General features: G+C 36.7%; 1 long non-coding RNA gene across 1 annotated transcript; it reads left to right on the top strand.

Annotated features, from left to right (window-relative positions):
- The first annotated feature begins 1,206 nt into the window (after window positions 1-1,206).
- LOC142602769 (uncharacterized) lies at window positions 1,207-11,095 on the top strand. The gene is made up of 3 exons (XR_012836562.1): window positions 1,207-6,241; window positions 7,696-7,766; window positions 10,827-11,095. It is a non-coding gene; the product is annotated as an uncharacterized LOC142602769 (long non-coding RNA).
- The last annotated feature ends 9,978 nt before the right edge of the window (window positions 11,096-21,073 follow it).

Below are 21,073 nucleotides of genomic sequence, written 5' to 3'. Positions count from 1 at the left end.
TTTTCTTTTTTTGCCATTCAAGTGCTTTCCCCCTAGAATTCAAGGAAACACACATTTTCTTTTTTTCTGATGATGTGTCAAATCCTTTTAAAGTAGTGTAGATGTTGGCTGAACCTTCTGCAGGTTCAGTCTATAATGGCTAAACTGAATGAAAGCCAAAAAGTTCTCTAGTGTCTATTGTAAGTCAAGGGTCATGTTGTATATGGAGCAAAATACACGTATAGTGATAGGAAGCAGAGTTTTCCCTATGTTTTAAATAAACAATAGCAGGTCCAATTTCTAGTTATTGGTGATAGGAAGATCTCTTTGTTCTATCAGATTTCTGTTTCCTGTGACACTCTATGAGGTACATCTTCTTTATGTTTTCTGGCATTATGTGTATTTTCTAAATATGTGATGCAGCAAATTCTTAAAAATAACCATCAACTTTGTATTCGTTTTCAAGAAAGTGCTGATGCTAAATAAAGTACTAATTTTGGATTGCAGCAACTGTCCTATAATGAGCACACTCAGCAAGAAATCCCACATGACTGTTTTTTCGATGTAGTGTCATAGGTGAACTGAAGAAAGCACGAATTGATAAATTCAATGTACTTTACATCTGTGAGAATGTTTAAAAATAATTGTTCTTAAAATTAATATTTTTTTTAAATTACCATACATTGAAACCACCCATTTTACTTCACTATACTTGGATGAATTTATCCACAAGATGGTTCATTGAAACAGTGTCTTTTAAGGGAAAACTGCAACATATTTGTAACATACTAAAAGTAGTAGGATAATTAAATTTTGACTGGTGACTGTTCACAGGAAGTCCAAAGAGGGCCTGTGAAACAGGCCTATGGCATTGTGAGTCTTCTAGCAGAAGACGCAGACAGTACATGAAAATATGAACATTTCTTAAAGGTGTTAATTGCTCTGAATTAATAAACAATTATTTATTACAATTAAAATAGTTTCTGAGCAATACGAGGAATGTATTGGAAATGTATGACATTCTAATGGGATGTTGAACAGGCTCTTCATTGACATAGCATTTTGCACCGTACTGATTTGAACAGTGGATTAGAATTTCAGGTAATTATTATAAACACATTTATACTGCAATACTCACTTGAAAATCAATCTTCTGCTTAAAAAAATGTTTCTGGTAAATTAATTTGTTTAACAATCTTCGAAGGTGCCAAATTAATTATGTTTGTTTATTTCAGGCCTCTGTAAATATTTGGTGCAATATTCCATTGCAAATTACATGACAAATTCCCAACCCAACCTCAGTATTTCCAGAGATACCCTAACTTAGTTGTAGTAATTCAGCTACACTGTGTCTTCCAGGCTACCCGCTGAAGAAGGCAGGCTGGAGAACAGAGTAGGAGGTTGAAAGACCATTTTTCTGCTTGCCCCAGTTTAGCATGCAAACCCCAGCCAAGCCTGCTACTGCATTTGCAGATAAAGAGGCAGCTTGTGGAAAGCCACACATCTTTCTTTTCATCTCCTGTTGAAACTCTTAAATTTGCTGGCTGTGGTAATAGCTTATATGCAAGTGACTCCGGTCTTTCTGCCCAAGCATCTCTTTCCTTTACAGCTTTGAAATCAGCCGCAGCTTCCACAATTGCTCCCCACCCACAAGATGCCTTCCTGGGAGCAGCAGCCTTCCTTCCAGGGCCCGCTGCATGGAGGAAGGACAGAGATTCCCACTTGCTTCTCACTTGTGTATCACTCTTTTTTGCTGCTCTTCTTTCTCTGTTTTCTCTCTGAGTGTAAGCATTGACCAGTAACGCAGCTTTAAACTACAGTATTTCTATTACGAGCAGGAACGTCTAACAGCAACTTGCTCCAGCACAGGTGAGGTCCAAAGAAAGAAAGACAAGAATGTTCATAGCCAGTGGAACAAGCCAGAGAAAAGAGCCTTGCCTCCATGCATCTGGTCTGCTGTCTGAAGCATTTGGGTGAAGCACAAAGATTTTTCCATATTCCTAAACATTCAACTTCATCCATGACTGATACTAATTTTATACAAATAGATTTTTGAAGAAATAATAAATGGGGGGGGGGATTTCCATTTCCTCTCTTTTACAAGGGTATTTCCACAGCTTTCAAACTCTCATTAAACAGCTGTCTGCTCTTAGTACATGTGTACAAAATGTGTTCAGAGCTATTGAGATGTGATTACTGTAGTAAAAGTTTGTTGAAGTTTTTTTACACAAAGCCTATGAGCCTCTGAGTTCATTAGTTAATGCTCTACCAGCTAAAGGGAGTATCTTCTAGCGTTTTTACACCTTCATTATACACTTCTTATTTAATCACAGTAAGGGCTCTTTTAGCAAAACTCTTAAGCATATACGAGACTTCAGTTACATAGTTAACTGGAACTAATGCCTTTACTGATGTTATGTATATATTTCAGTATTTTGGAGAACTAATAACCAAAAATGCTTACCTGCAGAGTAACATCTAAATATTTTTTTTCATTTTTGAGAGTCTGTAATGTGCTGAGAGCCTACACTGAACTTAGTGTGAAGAGTATTAAGAGAATTTTTTAAAATCCTCTTTTGCTTCAGAAGTAAGAGGACTTTTAATCCATTTTTTCTTCTTCTTTCTTTTTTATTTTTCTGTAGAAAGTTTCAGTTTCAGTATGTCAGAGTTTTTTCTCAAGTTTCTAAGTAGGTGGGGCATTTCCAACAAGGTAGCTGAAAGGAAGAATAGTAGGAAATCTTAATCAATTTAATTCTACTATTTTTGTACAAATGAATTAACTGGAATGACAGCAGGAACTAGGTGGGAAAAGAACAATAGCATATTTACACAATACTAGTGAGTAATATGAGGCTAGATTTAGGAAGGATTTGGAAGCAAGGAGTTTGAGAATTCATCTAGTATTGGAAGTTAGAAGAAATGCAAACAGGTTAAATGCCTGCAAATGTTATGCGACAAAATATCTTAAAGTTCTGCTAGTTTCAGCTATAAGAGCAATTGCAGGCGACATTCAATAGCAGCTCGAACCATTAATGGCTTGTGAAAAAGTAGTCAGCTGTGTGGTCTTGATAACTCTTCAGGTAGAAGTGAGGAAGTGTTTACAACGGAGTGAGAGAAATGTTCAGCATACTGAATAAGAGATTAGCTGTAATTCAAAATGTTAGAAACTGACTTTTGGTAAGGCATATTGGAAAAGAAACGAGAACATTTAGCTTATGATCTTGAGAGGACCGGAAAAAGGTACAAGAACAGTTATGGTGATAGAAATTGTGAAACTGTCAGTGTGGAAGAGTCTTTAAAGAAAAGAACAGCAGGTTTTTGAAGTTACCCTCTGCAGAACTGGAAGAGAAAATAAATATGCAAAGGGAAACTGGATGTGCTGAGAGTAGTGTATAAAGTTGCAGGTGATTTCATAATTAAGGAGAAAGATAGTCAAACTGAAATCTTGAAAATAACATGAAAAAATAAGTACCAGCAAGAAGAGTTTCAAAATAACTCTTAACTTACTGATACCTGAAAGGAAATTGAAAGAGGAGAGCCCAGGTACTTAAAGAGATGTTTCTGCAAGAAAGGTTCAAAAGCTTCATATACCTGATGTGAATTTAAATGCTAGCACTTGCAACTGTTCTATCACAGGAGAGTAGCCGAGGTTTGGTATTGTGCAGACTCGGAAGGATAGAATGACAGAGCAAGTTACCTTTGTCAGCAGATTGTCTTTTGCATTCTAGGTTATTGCTGTTTACTTGGACAAAAGTGCCGAACAGTTGCAGGGAAACAGAGGCTGCTAAGGCATGTGGTAATCAAGAAGGAAGTATAGGCGTGTGATAGTGAAGAAGGAACTATTTTAAGTTCCTTTGGGTCTGAGAACAGTTTTGTATACATGGAGAACTATATGCTTGTGAGAAATAGATCTTCCAGGTACTTTTCAAACAGTAGTGTTTAAAGTGTTTCAGTGCTTTGTGCAGGGGAGCTTCCCCAATCTTGAACTCACCAAAATAACTTGGGGGTTTGCCATTGCAGTACTGCAAAACTGCTTGGCAGAGAGGTGGCTTTCTTCCCAAGGGTGAATTTGTCTTTTCACGTAGCTATCTTTTCATAAGTTATTGGTTCTTTACATCTTTGTGCTCATTAGATATTTATGCCATGACTTTCTGTTCCCCACTGCATGAGACCATCAGCGTACTTGGAAGGAGTTTGCATGACTTCTGCCTGTCCAAAAGGAAAAGAAGGAAGAGGAAATTGCTATGAGAATGTGACCTGCAGCTGTCTGTATGCCTGAATAAGAAAAACTATATACATATTCACACAATGACAAAGAAGTCATTGGGGATCAGTGATTGGTAGTTTTATCAGGAAGGAGCTCTATTGATGTGCTTCAATCTATCAACAAGTTGCTAGTAAATGTATTACTATGGGCTGTTTTTCTGGGTGTAGTTAGAGCATTTAAGAAAAAAGGAAATTTAGAAAATATTATGTTGAGCTTCTGCACACTATTAACAAAGTATGATATTATGCAGAAAATTCTAGAAGCAGCAGCAAATTGTGCATGTTGTGAACATGCTAAAAGGCAGACTATTATTTGTGCCATTGTATAATGTGGGCTATTGTGCATGGGACATCTAGCTGGGAACAATTTGTACCGCCGCTAGTTGAAGCATAACATTTTAATGTGAGCAAAGGTTTCCCTTGCAGCATACGCCCATCTGTGTTTGCAAATGGAGATAATAGTAATGTTCTTTTGAGACCTCCATTGCATATACTTTTGTATGTTTGTTATAAATAAATCTTTTTAAGGTTACAAGTAATACAAAGTTATCTGATACTAAACAAGCTCAATTCGACTCATTTTTTCTATTGTAACTCCCTACTACAAGTGTTACATGACGCAAAATCCCCCAGTGATAGGAATCACTAATCTAAATTCTGCATGAGGTCTTTCTCTCCGTAGTCCGAATATTGTTCTTTGGTTGACGAGCTCTCTGAGTTGATTCTTCATGGTCAACTTTAAGACTTGGTTGTAGGAGCCCAGAGGAGCCTGTGCTGTGGAGAGGCTCACAGCAGACACCACCGGCTGCTTGGGATCAGGCACCTGGGTTCTTCACAAGTGCTGGACTGTTATCTGTGAGTCACTCCTCATCCAAGCTTTGCTGATCTCAGATTTGTCATTGTGTTTTATAAGATGGACTGTCAGAGAGCAAGTTCTATATCAGGCCCATTTCTAAAAAGGAAGTGTTCTCCTGGTGTAACCAAAGGACTCTGCCTGTGTCCTGCTCCAGGGACTAAAGTCTCTGCTTGGGGGTGTTATTTCCGTCAAGTTCTCTGGAATTTAGGTGTGCTTAGTACAGAAAAAAACCGTGAACTTCTGGCAAGAGAAACTGCTGTGAGGATCTGGGTCTCACTTGGTGTTCTTTCCTTGTAGAAGTGGATGTGTGTGTAGGAAATGGGACAAATGGGTGTCACTTCCCATGTAAAAACTGTCTAGAAGCTGGATATAGCCTAAAGCTGTTTTTTTCAGTTTCTCAGTTAAGATGCCTTCTCTTTTTCGCCTGTAATCTCAAAGCATTTCCTCATAATCATGAGGATATTACGGCAATTCCCATTAGTAACAGGATTTAAAAAAACTTTCCATTCCCTTACAGCTTATTCAGAGAATAGTAGATGTACTGAATTGAATTTTATTGTACCTATGCCCACATAGTTGATGTAGATTACCAAAACATGGAAGATAACTGCCACTTGTTTTTTTCCACCCACTTTCTGCAGCACCTCAAGTCCATTAACTTTGAATGACAAATTTTCAGTACCTGGGTTTTCAGAGTAATAAGCATTCCTTACTACTTTAATTAGGCAAAAGGTAGTTCTCACCAACTCTAATTGTGGCTAAATGAGTCAAAGTTCAGGTGCAAAGAGTCTCCCTTGTCTTCCAACTCCTCATTCATTCCCACAATCAATCGATCTCCTACAGAAAAAGAGCTGAAGGTTTCCTGGGGAAGAAAGTATGTGAGCATGTAAGTAAACTTTAATTCTTTTTTTTCCCATTTTATAGCATGTGGATTTGCAATCTTGTTACTATTTTTAACATAATACCTCATTGCAGAAATTCCATCATACAGTGCCATACTGAGAGAGACCATGGGAATGCCTTAAACTTGCAGCACCACCAGATCAGCTGTGCTGTTGAGCTATGATGTACGTGCATTTAGGACTATCCTGAGTACATGCAAGTGAGAACTGAAACATATCTGTTTGCTCTGAAGGGAATGTTATGTGTATGGTCTGGTCATACACAATAGTTAGATCATACCTCCATTTGGAAATAGATGAACTTTTTGGTCACAAAAATAATTAAAGCTAAAATTTGAGAGTTGTAAGTGTTTTAAGGAGCATCTTAAAATAAGTAACATGAGCAACCATATATTTTTGGGTGCTGGGTATTAAAAATTATAAGAGCAGCTTACATACTATGAAATCCACTGGGGACTTTGCTATGAACAATCTGGTTTTTTATATGGAAGTTGGTAGAATACTGGTGATGTGTTTTAAACTCTAATATGGTTGAATAAGCAAGAACCTGAAAATGTGTTTCCTACTGTATTTGTAAAATATGTTTGTACATGGACATTCATATGTGTAGGAAGGATCATGCCTCAAAGCTTAACAGATCAAAACATTTTATAAAAGATCAAAAGTGATGTTGAGAATTTTCAGATTTTACCTAGGAAATGATTCTGTAGTGATTTTTGAAGATGTTGGCAGTATAGAAATTTTACACAATTCAGTGGATGTTGTGAGGGGTGCAGACACTTTCAAAATAGTCTTAATTGCCAGACAATATCTCAAAGCCAAAAAGCCTTTATAGGAAAAATACAGCCATTCCCATCAACCTGCTTTAACTCATGTACTGTAAAGACAATGAGTGAGGACTGGTGAGGCTTTGTACGTCTGTATCAAATTTAATTTTTTGGAGGGGGATGTCATTAAAGTTTGAGAATCAGATCAGTGCAGTAAAGCATTACACGTCTAATCAGATTTCATGCTGTTGCAGCCTGTACTTTGAAAAACATTGCTTCAAATATTGGGGGGGAGGACACCAAAACAAAAAACCAAACCAACCAAAAAAACCGAGTAATCAAATTGAGAGATTCTAGAGAAATTCTCTTAAGCAGTATTCATACTTTACCGGAACAAATTTGTGAGATCATTAAAAAGTATCTTAAGAGCTTAGACACAACTTGGGAAGAACTTGCAGTACTTCCTATGTGTCTGCTCTCCAGGTTTCTTAAAAGCTGACTCGTTCTCTTTTTATCAAAGAGAGAAAATGGACTAAAACAGGAGATACACTTTGGAAGGGACCCTGAAACGGATTTTGTTTTATCAAATGATGTCAATACAGAATTTGACTAATTTTTTTTGTTTCTACATATAGCTATTGATGTGGGAGTTTCTAAGAAAGTGTTTTGATCAATAGTCATCTTCACGAGGACAAGTGTGGAAGTACAAAGCACTTCCATTTTATTAACAGTATTTGATCCATGACTAATTGCTTTCATCCTGTGAAACTGTGTTTCTGTAAATGTATCTGTGCTTTTAATGAGCATTTTTAAAGTCTAAAGCTAACCCTATAGCTGAGTGAAGAAACTCAACAAGAACTAGGAAATTTAGTTTAGTTCAATGGTTCAATTTTCTTTTTTTTTTTTTTTTTTGTGCATTTTTAAGGCTTTTACTATAGCACCTCAGAAGTATGAGATATGCCACAGTGAAAACAAGAAGACACGTCCTTAATTCAGGTAAGCTCACATCACATTCTGATCTGGCATGTACATGGTGGTCAGTTTGCACAGAATTCACAGCTGTGTGAGAGCCTGATTTCAGTGATTGAGATTTAGAAACATGGCATAGGGGCTGTAATGAGATGAACTGCATTGAGGAGAATCTTGTAGCATTTAAAATCTGTAGCTGAGGTTTTGAAAAACAGGAAACTGTTTTAGGGTGGGGACTCCTAAAGCACCTACTGTTCTTTAACATAATTGTGTCAAATACCTGTGTTTCCATAACTGCTACATGGGCATTTGGGGTTCTTTATTTTTCTTCTCTTTGGTTCCTCAATATTTTTAAGCTTCTGCTGATTGTTATCAACTAACTGCCTCTTACCATCTTTCAAATAGACACCAAAGTGAAACAAAAGCTCGAAAATTATCTTTTGCAAAATATTTGGAAAAAATTGGCCATAGCAGAGGGAGGAATTTTGTCACGCTCCCATCACAGAGTCAATTTTCAGTACAGCCAGTACAAAGCAAGACTGACTTAAGAAAGAAATTAAAAAATGATTGGTCCTCAAAGCTGTACTGAAAACCAAGATTAAAATTATTCTGCATCTGGGAACTGGCTGTATGTTAGCTTGATGTGTATCCATACCCAGTGAAAAGTAATGCAAAAATAACCTAATTGCAAAAATAGCATTACAGCAGGTGGGCTTGCCCCTAAATGTAGCAGTCTTCTGTCCTAACTGAAAAATTCTTAAAAACTGCTCTGTTCCACATGCCATGGCATAGCATGACATATACTGGAAGCTGTATGTTCTTGCAATATATGTAAATGTTATGTTTTTGTTAAAATGTGTCCTACCTGTTACCATGTGCCATATATGTTACCAAAACAATTTCTTCTGCTTGTATTTCATATGGAACAGCTCAACTTGAATTGTCCAGAGCTCACCCAGGGGCATGGTACAAGCCACAGTGCGTGCACAGTGCGAGCTGTCCCAAATATTGCCCTCAATAGCTGAGGAAAAAAATCATTCTTTGCTACTGTTGCTCCAGATATGTTAGCCCTGGAAGATTTTTGTGCAATCAGGGACACGCAGTAGGGTCAGTTAGAGTAACATCGTGAGTTAAGAGAACAGACTGTAGCAGTCCTACATAACAGTAGCAGTGCTATGTAACAGTACTTAGTTTCCAACTATCCTGAGAATATTTTTCCTTTTAAAATATATTTGAAATCGTATTTAGTTGGGCTTTATTGTTTCAAATGAAAGGCCCTATCTCCCTCTGTTCTGCAAAAGGTCACATATAAAAAAATTTAGAGGCAAACTTCTAGTGACGTATTGCATTGTTTTAACGTTACTTTTCTTAGCAAAGGCTGCTTGTCTTGGCAGTCATTCATAATTTTGAAGTCCTTCCAAAGGAAGACTAGTCTCCATCCTCTTTGAATTGGTCGAAAAGAATCAAAATTCAATGGCTAATGCTAATCCTTGCCAATAACTCTCTGAAGTGATTGCAAATAAATAACTTGTGATGCCTGATCAGTGGCAAGTTTTGCAGGGCCCACATGAAGAAAATCTCATGAATGTTTGTATGGCCAAATCACTCTGGTCACTTATTTTTCTGTAGTGAAGCAAATAAAAAAAAATTAGTGTCTCTCAATTGCCTAATTTTTTTCCAAATGAGTACTATGTCTATTTTATTATTATCAATAATAATGACAGCAACTGATGCTTTACAACATAACAATGCTGGATGGACATTTATAAAAATATGACTAGAATGTCAACTCAAAAATCTATAATAATATGACATACTTGCATTGGGGAGATGACTTCTATGTCCTGCTGGTGAACACGTGACAATTATATCAAAATCAAAACAAGATATAGGTGAATTATTATTTTTTGTAACTGAAAATGTTTTTCAACTGTTTTTTAAAGAAAACTAAAATTGAGATTGAGTTACCTGTCTGCTTGTATATGGACATGGATATGTATACGTAGAGAATACAGTATTTCTGAAGACTGACATAATTCAACATGTAGCAACGTTGGTTCTACATTTGAGTTGTCTAGAAAGATTCTAATAGAACTTGGAATGTCGTCTTCAACTTTCCTGTGTAGTTCCTTCACAGTGATTATTTTCCATCCCAGTTTGAATAGCAGCACACATTTCCTGTGAGCTTGTTAGACAAAGTCAAATAGCAGTTTCCACCAGAAACAGTAGTCCATGGCCTCCACTTGTACGCAGACAATTTGGTGATAATGGCATTCACCAGCAAAGTGAGAAAAACGTTTGTAAATTAACTTAAATTTTAATAAATCTGAGATAATTTCAACTATAAATTCCTTGTCTTATTGTAGAAATGAGTTCAGTTTCTCTTTTTGATATGGAGTTTCTTAATACTGAAAAAATAAATGCAGATATGGCACTCCTTGTGGCACTAGGAAACAAATTATTTGTATTTTATGTAACTTACCTAAAAGATAGCTTATAGAAGTAATTTTCAGTAGTAATCTGCAGTATATACATAAATCACTAAGAAAAACGTACTCTAGAAGAAATTATAATATATGGAGAAACAGATGTGTATTTTCTCTTTTGCATGTAAATTGTATATATGCCACTTAAACATGAATAACTTATATTGATATATCTGGATATGTTTCACTTAACACAATATTTTTATAACATTAGTATAGGCCATAAAGTTTTTTGTTGTAAGGAGTTTTAAACTGTAACTGGGAAAGAATATGCTTTCCAAGGGATGTAACAGGATGGGATTAAAATGCAGATATAGGATACCTGCAGGGTCATAGAATCATAAAGGTTGAAAAGACCTCTAAGATCATCAAGTCCAAACCTCAGGATGTCTGTAGGTGTCCATATGTCAACTAGCACAGTTACTGAAGTTCAATAAAAGTGGTCTAAATCCTACAACTAGGTGGAATGTATAAAAAATAAAATAAAAAATCAGGTTTTGCATGGCAATGATTTTAACTTCTAAACCATCATAAACCTTAAGTTCCTCTTTTTTTTCCTAACATTTTTCTTCTGTTTTTCTATGACTTATTTTGATTAAAGGTCAAATATTAGGCTCACAGCCTAAATACAGGCAATTCTGATGTTACAAATATCACAGCATAGATGAAATGAGGAAGATTACTTTTCTTATCTGAAGAATAGCAAGCTTTGTTAAGTGAGAATTTTTCTCATTTCCAGTCAAATGTTCGCATTTCCTTGAATTAAGTAGGTTTTGATTTCAGATAATGATACTGTCTGATTATATGATACTTTTTAGTTGAGAAACTTTCAGGAAGTTTCTTGCTGTTTTCAGAGATAAAATACAGGAATTTTACATGAATTTATACACTCCAGTATTTACCGCTCTTAGTATGTATTGTTTTTTCTGCATGGGGTTTGACTTTTTAAAAAAGATTTGTGGTTTTTCACTGTTGAAGGAATAGTATTTGCAGTAAAGTAAGCCAAGCTAGAGAAGGAAGTCATACCTCAATTAAGGGGACGTACTATCCTGTGCAAATAAGGAAATTATTTAAAGGACTGCATGATGAACTTGGCCTGTTATGTGCAGTTTTCATCTTCCGCTGAAGCACCCGCTGTTGCCTATCACTGCTAGACAGGGGACCAACAGTAAATGCTGCTGATGTGGCAAATGACCTGTTCCTCAGGCAGATTTTTCCAGAGTATCCTATAGTCTTGCACTTCTGGCCTGAGAACGATGGGTCTCTCTGTCCAGGTGGCCAGCTTTGTCAAGACAATAAATCGATGTTGTTTCTTCTCTGTCCCAGAGGAAGTGTGGAAGGGGAAAGATGATCTTCCTTCCAAAGGATATTTGCCTTTGCCATAGTGATGGAAAAAGCTGATGAATAAATCAACCAGAAAAACAAAACAGATGGGTCAGAAAACTTATGGCAAAGGAAAAAACAATGAAAATATTGTATATGTCAGGACTCTGGTTGCCGTTCCATAAACAAACTTCTTCCTATTTTTGTATATTTTACTTGGATATCCTGTTTCTTTCTTTATCCCCTGTGTGACATTGGGATTTTGAAAACGACTGAAGCCATAGAAAGGTTTCATCTATGGTCTATTTGGAGAAGGTGGAGATTTTTCTGCTAAAATCGGGAAGTGCTTAAAGGGTGATAATAAATGCTACTAAAATGGTAAATGCCGATTTTCTCTCAAGAGGAGAATGGAAAGAAACACATCAGAAGAAGAAAATGATTTTGAATATATGCCTTAGAGATTTACTATTTCATAAGTTTCCTTTCTCTTTGTATTCCTAAATACAAACCTCTTCGTATTTTGAAATCAATTTTGATGTGTCTTTTCAAGTTGTGTTGCAAAGCCAACTTTCACTCTTTAGATAAAGATGTTTATTTTTTGTGATTAAAGTTTCCAAACTTCTGTAGTATGACAAAGACAGCCTTCTGAACTACAGCCATGCTTTGAGCTTGAGCCCTGGGCTGAGTGGCCGGTCATAGCAGGGTGTCCCCTATAAAGTACTTAAGAATCTCGTTCCTCGTGACTTCAGTTACGCAGATCCTTGGCAGCAAAGTAGCTCATTAGTTTTTCAGTCATTCCAGTTTCTAGTGGTAGTAAATGTGATGTCTTCAATTTTAAGAAATCAATTAGTAAGTCATTACACAGCTGAAGGGGACAATGCAAAGTCTAATAGTATCTTTAGAAGATTCTCTATTTGAGTCTGTTGGGGTTTAGATTAGGCCAGAATGAAGACTGCAGTAAGAAGGTGACATGCTTAACTTAGGAATAACTTGCCTTTAGAGGTGGATGCCAACGAGCAGCTGTGTAACAGCATGTAGTGCAAAGTCAGTGGATGGAGAAACTGCTACACAGTAGAGGCAGCCAAAACATGGTTACAGGACTGTAAGATGGCCTGGGAGTAACGCATTAACAGCAGTTGGCAGACAGCGACAGCTGTTTGCAATGCAAAAGTTTGGCAGAATCTCTGTGCAAAATTGGGATGCTCAGGAGAGCTCATTTGATGAAGTTCAGTGACATTCTAGATTCAGGAATGACTGAGGTTGTTTTGCAGTTGCATGGAGAAAAAGATTTTGCAGTAGTAGTGCAGAGGAGAGCTGTATAAAGCAGCAGAGTTGGTTTTAGAGTGGCAGAACAGAGCAGGTGATTCCTGAGTTCTAAATGAACTAATGTTAATTAGTACTATTAATTTCTATTTTTCTACACTGTTTAAGATAAGGTTTTCAAAGGCTACAAGCTTTAGGATTACATGTCAGTAGACTTGTGTTCCCAAATCACTTAGACATTTCTCAAATTTCTTTCCATTTACTCACAGGATTTTTCTTGTATTGAATTACACTCTTAAAACCACAGACTACATGCATAGAAACCGTCTCTGTCTCAGTGCTTGTGTAACTAACTGTATCACTTGTGCTTTCCCCATTCTCAAGCTTTTTTCTTTTCATCTGGTTTTGGCCGGTGTCAGAGATGGGATTCTGGCTCAATAAAATTCTGACTGACCCACTGCAAGTGTTTAGATATTCTGATAAAAATTTAAGTTGAATAAACCAAAACCTCAGTGGTATATCAAAGTCTGGACAATGCCATCTCTCTCTCCTTATAAAAAACTACACTGTTGAGCACATTTAAACAGGATTTGAATTCAGAAGTATTGTAAATGTGGGGGTGGGGTGGGGTGAGATCTGGGATACTAGCTATCCTCTGGCCTACTTTCCATGATTCTTGTGAAGATTCAGAGGAATATCGAATTAACTGGGAAAAAAACTTCTTTCTCTTACAAAAGTAGACCTTTATGTCAAAAGTTTTGGTGTAGAGTTGCATTTTTGTAATGTATTATGGAGAAGATCACAAGCAAATAGTTATAAATGTAAGGGAGAAACAGCAGCAGCAGAATTTATGGATGAAAGAGGTTCCTTTTGGTGTAAGAAGATAAAAAATGTAACCTCCAACCCAAAACACTTCATATATGAAAATAAGATAAAAGAAAATATTATAGAGAATATTCTTATTATTTGAACTGTATGCAGTAACACCATTTGCCCTTCCATTTGAACTACTTCAGAAGATAAAACATTTTTACTAAAATATGTGAGCTACTGAAGATTTAAGACTATTTAATAATGTTTCCAGAAGAGCTTTTTCCTTAATATCCATTTCCTGGTTTCCATTTTTTCTCTGGTTTTTTGTTCTTTTATCTATTTGCATGATTTATTGTGTTTTGTGGAGCAACTGTAAGTGATTCCTGAGCAGAAAGCTGGGGTTTGTGAGGAAAGATTTTAAGTTTTAGAGTAAGAAGAACTTATGGTGTTTGTAAGAATTTGTTTTGCTGCTCTTTTAAATAGCCTTCCACTATGTGGATCCTGGAAATTTTATGAAGTGGCAGTGTCTGGCATTCATGCATATGTTGAGCAGTAAATTTCTCAGAGAAGAGCCTGTGAAATTTATCTCTCTGGAAAGCGCTGTTGCGTTGGCAGGAATGGTAGATCTTGTTCCTCTTTAACAGCAAGATTTTAAAGCTGCCTTAGGCTCCTGGGCACTTAGTCTATATTCACTTGGGAAGCACGAAGCTGCTGTCACTGCTACTGAACACTCCTGTGTGTTGTAAACCCAGATGTGACAATGCAGGCTATACTCACTTTCACTCCAGGCTCTTGAAATTCCATGTACTTGAGAGCGCTCTTTGAATAATGTAGACATTTCTCTTTTGGGAGACAGTGAGCAATTAAAACCTAGATAAAACTGGAATTTCTCTATCACATATCAAGTTAGGCTTCCATAGCGTTTCACCTTCAGTGACCTTAAAGAGTAGCTATGAAATTATTACCACTGATATAGCTTGGTTATTATGAGATTACCCAGAAATTGCAGATGACTTCTTGCTTGTTTTTATGTCCTATTTCTTCTAATTAGATCCTGCCAGGATTTCCAGTTATTCACAATAGTTTGCTTTATAGCTATGTGCCAGAAAAGTGCTATTCCCAGACAAGCCCAGTAGAGAGTTGTGTCTGTCAGTCAAAGCACCGAGCTTGGTTGTCTGAGTTTTCGTCATCTAAAAAAGGATTGGGAGGATAAAGTGAATCTTAAATGGCATATTGTACAATACAAGTCCTGATGCAAATAGATGAATACCATAGTATGAAATGTATTCATTAAAACATTAAATTTTATAAAGAGTAAGAAAATAAAAGATCAAGGTAAGTTTACAGATAATTCACAAAAATGAAACTAACTTTACAAAGAATGTTATGCAAAATTATCAACTCATCATTTATTAATATTTATAATAATCTGCAGCTTTAATCTAAACTAGTGGTCTTTTTCAACTCTACTGTCCAATCCTTTTGATAACTTAGAAAGCAGTGCTGTCACTTGTATTAAAATAGTAATATGATGATCTAGTAGGTACTAATAAATAGTGCAGATTAAATTAGTAACTGCTTTTCCCCCAGGTAGTTATGGGTTTTTAAACACACTGCTTACTTTTCAACCTTGTGATAAATTTCTGTTCATTCTTGTAGTCATTCTGTGCTATAGACTCCACCTGAAAATTTGTCCTCCTTTATGTTAAATACGAAAACCTTCTAGTCATCTTTTAAAATAAATTTTAAAATGCATATAAAAATAAATAAAAATTAAACATTTCAATAAATCCAATATGCAGGATAAAGGGAAATAATTTTTCTTAAATTGTCTGAGATCCTAAATTGCTAACAGAATACATATTCATATGTACAAACACACCTTCTGTAGCCATAAGCTACAGCAGGAATCCATATGCTTGCCTTAGAGGTGGAATGAACATATCTTCATGCCACAGAATTCAATACAGTCAGGGCGCAAGATGCCTGAAAGTGCAAGAAAAGCAAAGTCAGCAGCTAAATCTTGGCACCATAGCAGATGAATCAGTGTAATATAATGTAATAATAAATAATTTAAAGGGTGATAGTTTTATATCAAACACTTTAGATCAGTAACACAGAATTACTAGAGAGCATTTCTTTTCAGTGTGAGATAATTGTATTGTTATTTGTATTGTATTTGTTAACTCAAATATCTAGGAATCTGAGTGCAAGATAATTTGCTCAAAATCTTAATGAATTTACCCTTGAACATCGCCCTGGAAATTCCTGTGCCTTGATCATGATGGTCTTGCAGATGCCAAGTCGCCATGATAATTGATATCCTGAATACAGAAAGACATTACAGAGGTAAGACTAATGTCAAGGTCATGAGCCTGCCAGAATTTAACTGGATTTGGTCCTTGATCCACAAAAGGATTCAACACCCCATATGCAATATTTACATGTCTTCCTTATCTTTTAGAAGCTGGGGGTTCACAGAAATGTTTTGTTTCCCATTAGGATATCCCAGCTTCCAAGTGAGAGCCCTAGCAGTAGCTGCATGGTTGTCTGACCCAGTCAGTAGTGATCTCATTCAGCAGGGAGAGAACCTTGGCCAGAAAACCATATAGGTAGAGCATCTGTCTGGAGCTCAGCTGTTGGAAGAGAGATACTTGTATGTGTTCCTCATGCCATGGGGCTAATTGTGGTCAGAAATGAAGACAATAGAGGCAAAACTTATCCAACCAAAAGGGTCATTAAACTGTCTGTTCCTTATGAATTAGTATTCACATATAATTCTGGGAAATTTCAGGAGACTCCTTGGCTAAGAAGCATGGGAATGTTGAAAGTCAGACATTTCTCAAGCTAATTCAGCACAGACTTTATCCTGCCTGTCAGCAATTTCAAACGTGTCAAATTTCTCCGCTTGCCTCTCTTATCACTAGAGAGTAGCAAGGTCTGTGATATAGGGTGACACAACTATGAAAGTCATTCTTGCTCACTTGTCTGTATCAGACAACAAGGATTGGGGCTTTGATGCTTAGCCAAGTAATGGTCTGGAAGGGCAAATAAATCCCAGCAACTCGCATTTTTCTTACTCTTTCTTGTCTAGAAAAATTCAGTTGGCCATGGTTTTTATTATTTAGCTATTCCTACATTAGCATATTCCTTCCATGAAAGTGTTAGAAAGCAAGCAGTTAAGATGATACTTAACTCTGTGGGGAAGAAATGAAGGAGAAATAGTCTGAGAAACAAAACAGCGTGGTTTTGACTAGCATGTTCAAGAAATAAAGGAAAGGTGCCAGATCCTTAACAGACTTGCTGCCGGCTTTGTGTCACTCAGTTCATTAGTATATGTACATACACACAAACCCACGTATTCTGCTACTGCAAAATACTTTCTCTTGGATACTCGTCATTTTGGCTTGATGGAAGTAAAAATCAGTTTGTTCCTTCTTGTTTCTCTTTGGAGGGTCATTTCCATTAAAACTTTCAGTCCACTTCCAGAGAAGGGAAAGTGGCAATATCTAGATAAAAGAAAGATTTCTTTATGTGTCTTTTTAAAATAAAAATTAAAAAAAATATTGGGCAATCCCTATAATCCTCTCCCTTATGGAAGATTTAAAATCATGATTCTTGAATCATGCAATGTTAAGTAATTTAATTCCTTTCTGATATCTGTGTAATATTTCCACCTGTTAGTGAGCCAGTCCACTGTGAGACTACAAAGATAACATTTCTGTAACACGGTGCGGCAAAAATAACATCTATACTGCTGAACACAGCTCTTCAGAATATGAACCATTGTGAGAGAATAACGAATATAGTCTGTAATAGACAAGTTAAAGATAATCAATTAGTAGCAGTGCAGTTGTCAGTAGCCTGTCTAGGAGAATCCAAGTTCTGCATTTGTTCCAGCTGGAATGGTCTGTTACAGACCTTGCTCTCATCATTCCCCTCTGTCTTTCTGGGTCCATAGGGACATATGTGTACCTCATGACTGAAGAGCAGGAAGAAGGTAGGAAATAGGGAAATGACTGATCTCCATTTTCCTACAGTCAGGGATCTACAAGTGCCTTGGAGAGCAGCTGCTGGTTAGTAATAGCAAAGCTTGGTCAAAAAGTTCTGCACTCTTTTCTTCATCTGATCATGTGAAATGCAGGCCTTTGAGGTACACAATGATATTTAGTGGAATTGGAATTTCATGTGGAGTGTTGGAGGAATTAAGGAACTTAGTCATATTTCTTGTTAAATGTTTTCGGCTGACTTTATCTTGCCATATCCCAGGTCCTAGCCAGCAACCACACTTGGACCCAAATCCCACTTTATTTTTTTACTCTTAACATTTTGAATGAGTTTTGTCTGAAAAGCTGTAATTCCAGTGAGAACAAAAGGCTTTGACATGTCTCAGCATATTTGGCTCAAAATAAAAGTAGATCTGAGCTCTCTCTTCAAATTCCCAAAGAGATTTTGAATACTGCAAAGCTTGTGTTTGAATTTGGCTCTTGATATACACTGGAGAATATTTCAAAAGGAAAACTTTTTTTTACATATGTCACTATGAAGACAATAGAAACTCAGCTACCCAAACTAATAAAGTTTGACTTCCAGTACAGTACTTGGCACTCTGAGAAGTATATGGATTTAAAGGCTACTCAACAGTTTCACTTTTAGATCCAGCATCACTAAAATCATACTTGGAATTTCCACAGCTTGTTTTTTGCCAGCAACAAGAGACTAAGATAAAAAGTAGGAACCTTTTTCTCTAGTGGCATCTATTTATTTTTTAGACTAACTTATTTTTCCTTCTGTGAAGTGCAATGGACAATGCCTCTGAATAGAAGAAGATAAGAAATTAGCTATTTTGTAGTGTATGCAAGTTATCATACTTCTGTATTATTTTATCTGGCATATTTTGTAGATTGTGGATGCCTTCAGACTAACCAAACAGGAAGTGTCATAGCTGGGGAGCTGGTGCCTGAGAAAGATAAAGAAAGAAGTAGATGCATTTATTTTTATATAGAGTATTTAAGAAATTCCAGAAAAGGAAAAGAAGCAGATAATAAAATTTTCTTAAGTTGATTCTTTTTTCCCTTTTTTTTTTAATAGATGACAAGTTAGATGTGGAGTACAATTTAAGTTGTGATGTGTGTTACAGGGTAATGCGTTGGTGTTCTTTTTGTAGCTAGGAACAAAGTTACAATTCCTGTAAGAGCCACAACCCTTTAAATAGATCTGCGTGTAGATCTCATCCTTCCCATCTGGAGATGAAAATTATAGGGAGTCAGTGATGCTCTCCTCCCCCTCTTGGGGGCTAGGTAGAGGTTGTATTATTGTCAGGTGATGAGAAAAAAGGTGGAGGGAGTTAGGGAAAGCAAAAGGTCAGGGAAGCACTGGGAACCAAAAAGCCAGTAGGCACTGAGGAAAGACAGACAGTATACAACCCATGTAGCAGGCTATTGAGGTTGCTGAGAACTGACAATTTGGAGGCTGGTAAATCGTTATCTGCTGTCTAAGCCATATAGTCAGCAGTATTCATACATGTCCTCAAGGTTCATGTTTTCTCAGTTACTTGATCAAGATATAAGCATATTAAAGGTGTTACCTTGGATGTGGTGCCTGAAGGGCATTCCTTCTTTGTCAATGGAGAGTGTTTTCCCTGTGAGAATAGTTCTCATTTGAATTATAGCACGTTCCTCTTGCTTTTATTCTTTAGGCATGATCATGCTGTGGAGATATTGGATGCCCTTTGCGTAGGGTGAAAGTTCTTCATCCCAGCTGCTTCTGTAAAGCATCAGAAACTCTCTAAGAGGTGTTCTTATGCTCAGACATGCAGTATGTATCCCAAAGAGATCTTTCATGAGATGGGTGATGGCTGCAGTTTGAATGGGGGACCTGAGTATGAACTTGCTGTAATATCTCTATGATCGTAGGCTGAAGAATTGTTGAGTCAGACTTAGCTGCATCTTCCCCCCCTCGAATGCCATGCCTTCCACAGGATTCTGCCCTCTCAAGCTGATGGGACAGAAAGATGCTCAGTAATGTTGCATATGTTTCTACGTTGGGGCTCTGTATAGAAGTTATTACTCCAGCACTGGGTATTTCAGCAGAAATCCCAGATGATGGCTCTAGATGCAGGTATTGGGATGAAGCACCGTGAACCATTTTATTGCTGACACAGGAAACAGAATGTCAAATCAGATGAGTTTCCTTCTACTTTTTATTTTATAAATCTCCTCTGCCAAAAGAGAAGGACTAGCCTTCTTCTCCATAGGTCCTTGGCCATAAATCACAAAACTAGTGGTGAAGGTTTTAAGAGACCAAATTCTGCATGATGTTAAGCCTTTCAGCTTTCCTGTAATAGCCTCCATGAGACAGTGAAGTACACTAAAAATGCAGGATGGGTGAGAAATGTTGGATAACTAACATGTTGCATAATGTGTGTTTTGTTCAAATAATTCATTAAGGTATCAAGAACTTGTTATTTCTTTTGTCTAGAGGAAATTAATTGAAGTTTATCATATAGCTATTTAACAGGATTGTGGAAGTATGAGCTAAAGCAAATGCCTAGCACAGTGAAATGCTTTTCTTTTCTTACATTCCAGAAAAGTCTGAAGTAAGTTTCAGTTTCCTGGAGGACATTTGTATTTTCTGATGCCAGGCCAAAAATGATGTGTTCAAGTTTTTCCAAACTCCCTTCTGAGAAACACAATTGTTTTTTCCTTGTCTACCAAAGGCTGAGAAAAGTCTCTTTTGATTGCTACATGTATTGGAAAACACATATTTACATCCCAGTGCTTAAATCTTTTGATCTCTTTTGGCTTTAGTAATATTTTTATAATACTTTACATTCCAGTCTTCATTATGCTCTGCATGTGTCAGAATTTCTTCCAGTTGATGCTATAATACTTGATCTCGCTATGAATCTAGATGCATCACCTATTTTTATACCCAGCATCCTCCTCTGTGCCATTTGAATAAAAAGCTAGATTATCTGAACTCTTGAGATCAACTGCTAAAACTTGTCAGCTGATCTCTATTTGTTTTCAGACAGAACAGCCAGTTCTGAAAATAAGCAAACTTGATATTTGTTGTCGTATTTGCAGGTTGATGCTGAGTATAGTAGGAGCAACAGTAAAGTACATATTATTCTTATAAATACATAGAAGGCTCATGTTTGAAGTTAGGTAAAGAGCAAGTTTTAAGAAATGTTTTAATTTCTTGGCAGATCTGTACTTCCTTTAATAATACTTGTTGGCTAACCCTGCCCTTGATTATACTATCTGAGTTAAATTTATCTGATTGCTCAGTATAGTAATCCCTCTGGTAAGGATCCAACTCCAGTAAAGTTAATGGCAGCTGTCCAGTTTAATTTACTGAGAGCTGGATCAGAGTTATTTCCTATTTCATGTTATCTGATGAAGGACTTGATTACCATTTTTTCCAGCATGCGGATACGGCCTGCTA

The sequence above is a fragment of the Balearica regulorum genome, chromosome 8 (assembly GCF_011004875.1).
Source record: "Balearica regulorum gibbericeps isolate bBalReg1 chromosome 8, bBalReg1.pri, whole genome shotgun sequence".
NCBI lineage: Eukaryota > Metazoa > Chordata > Aves > Gruiformes > Gruidae > Balearica > Balearica regulorum.
This window is presented reverse-complemented; position numbering and strand designations above follow the sequence as displayed.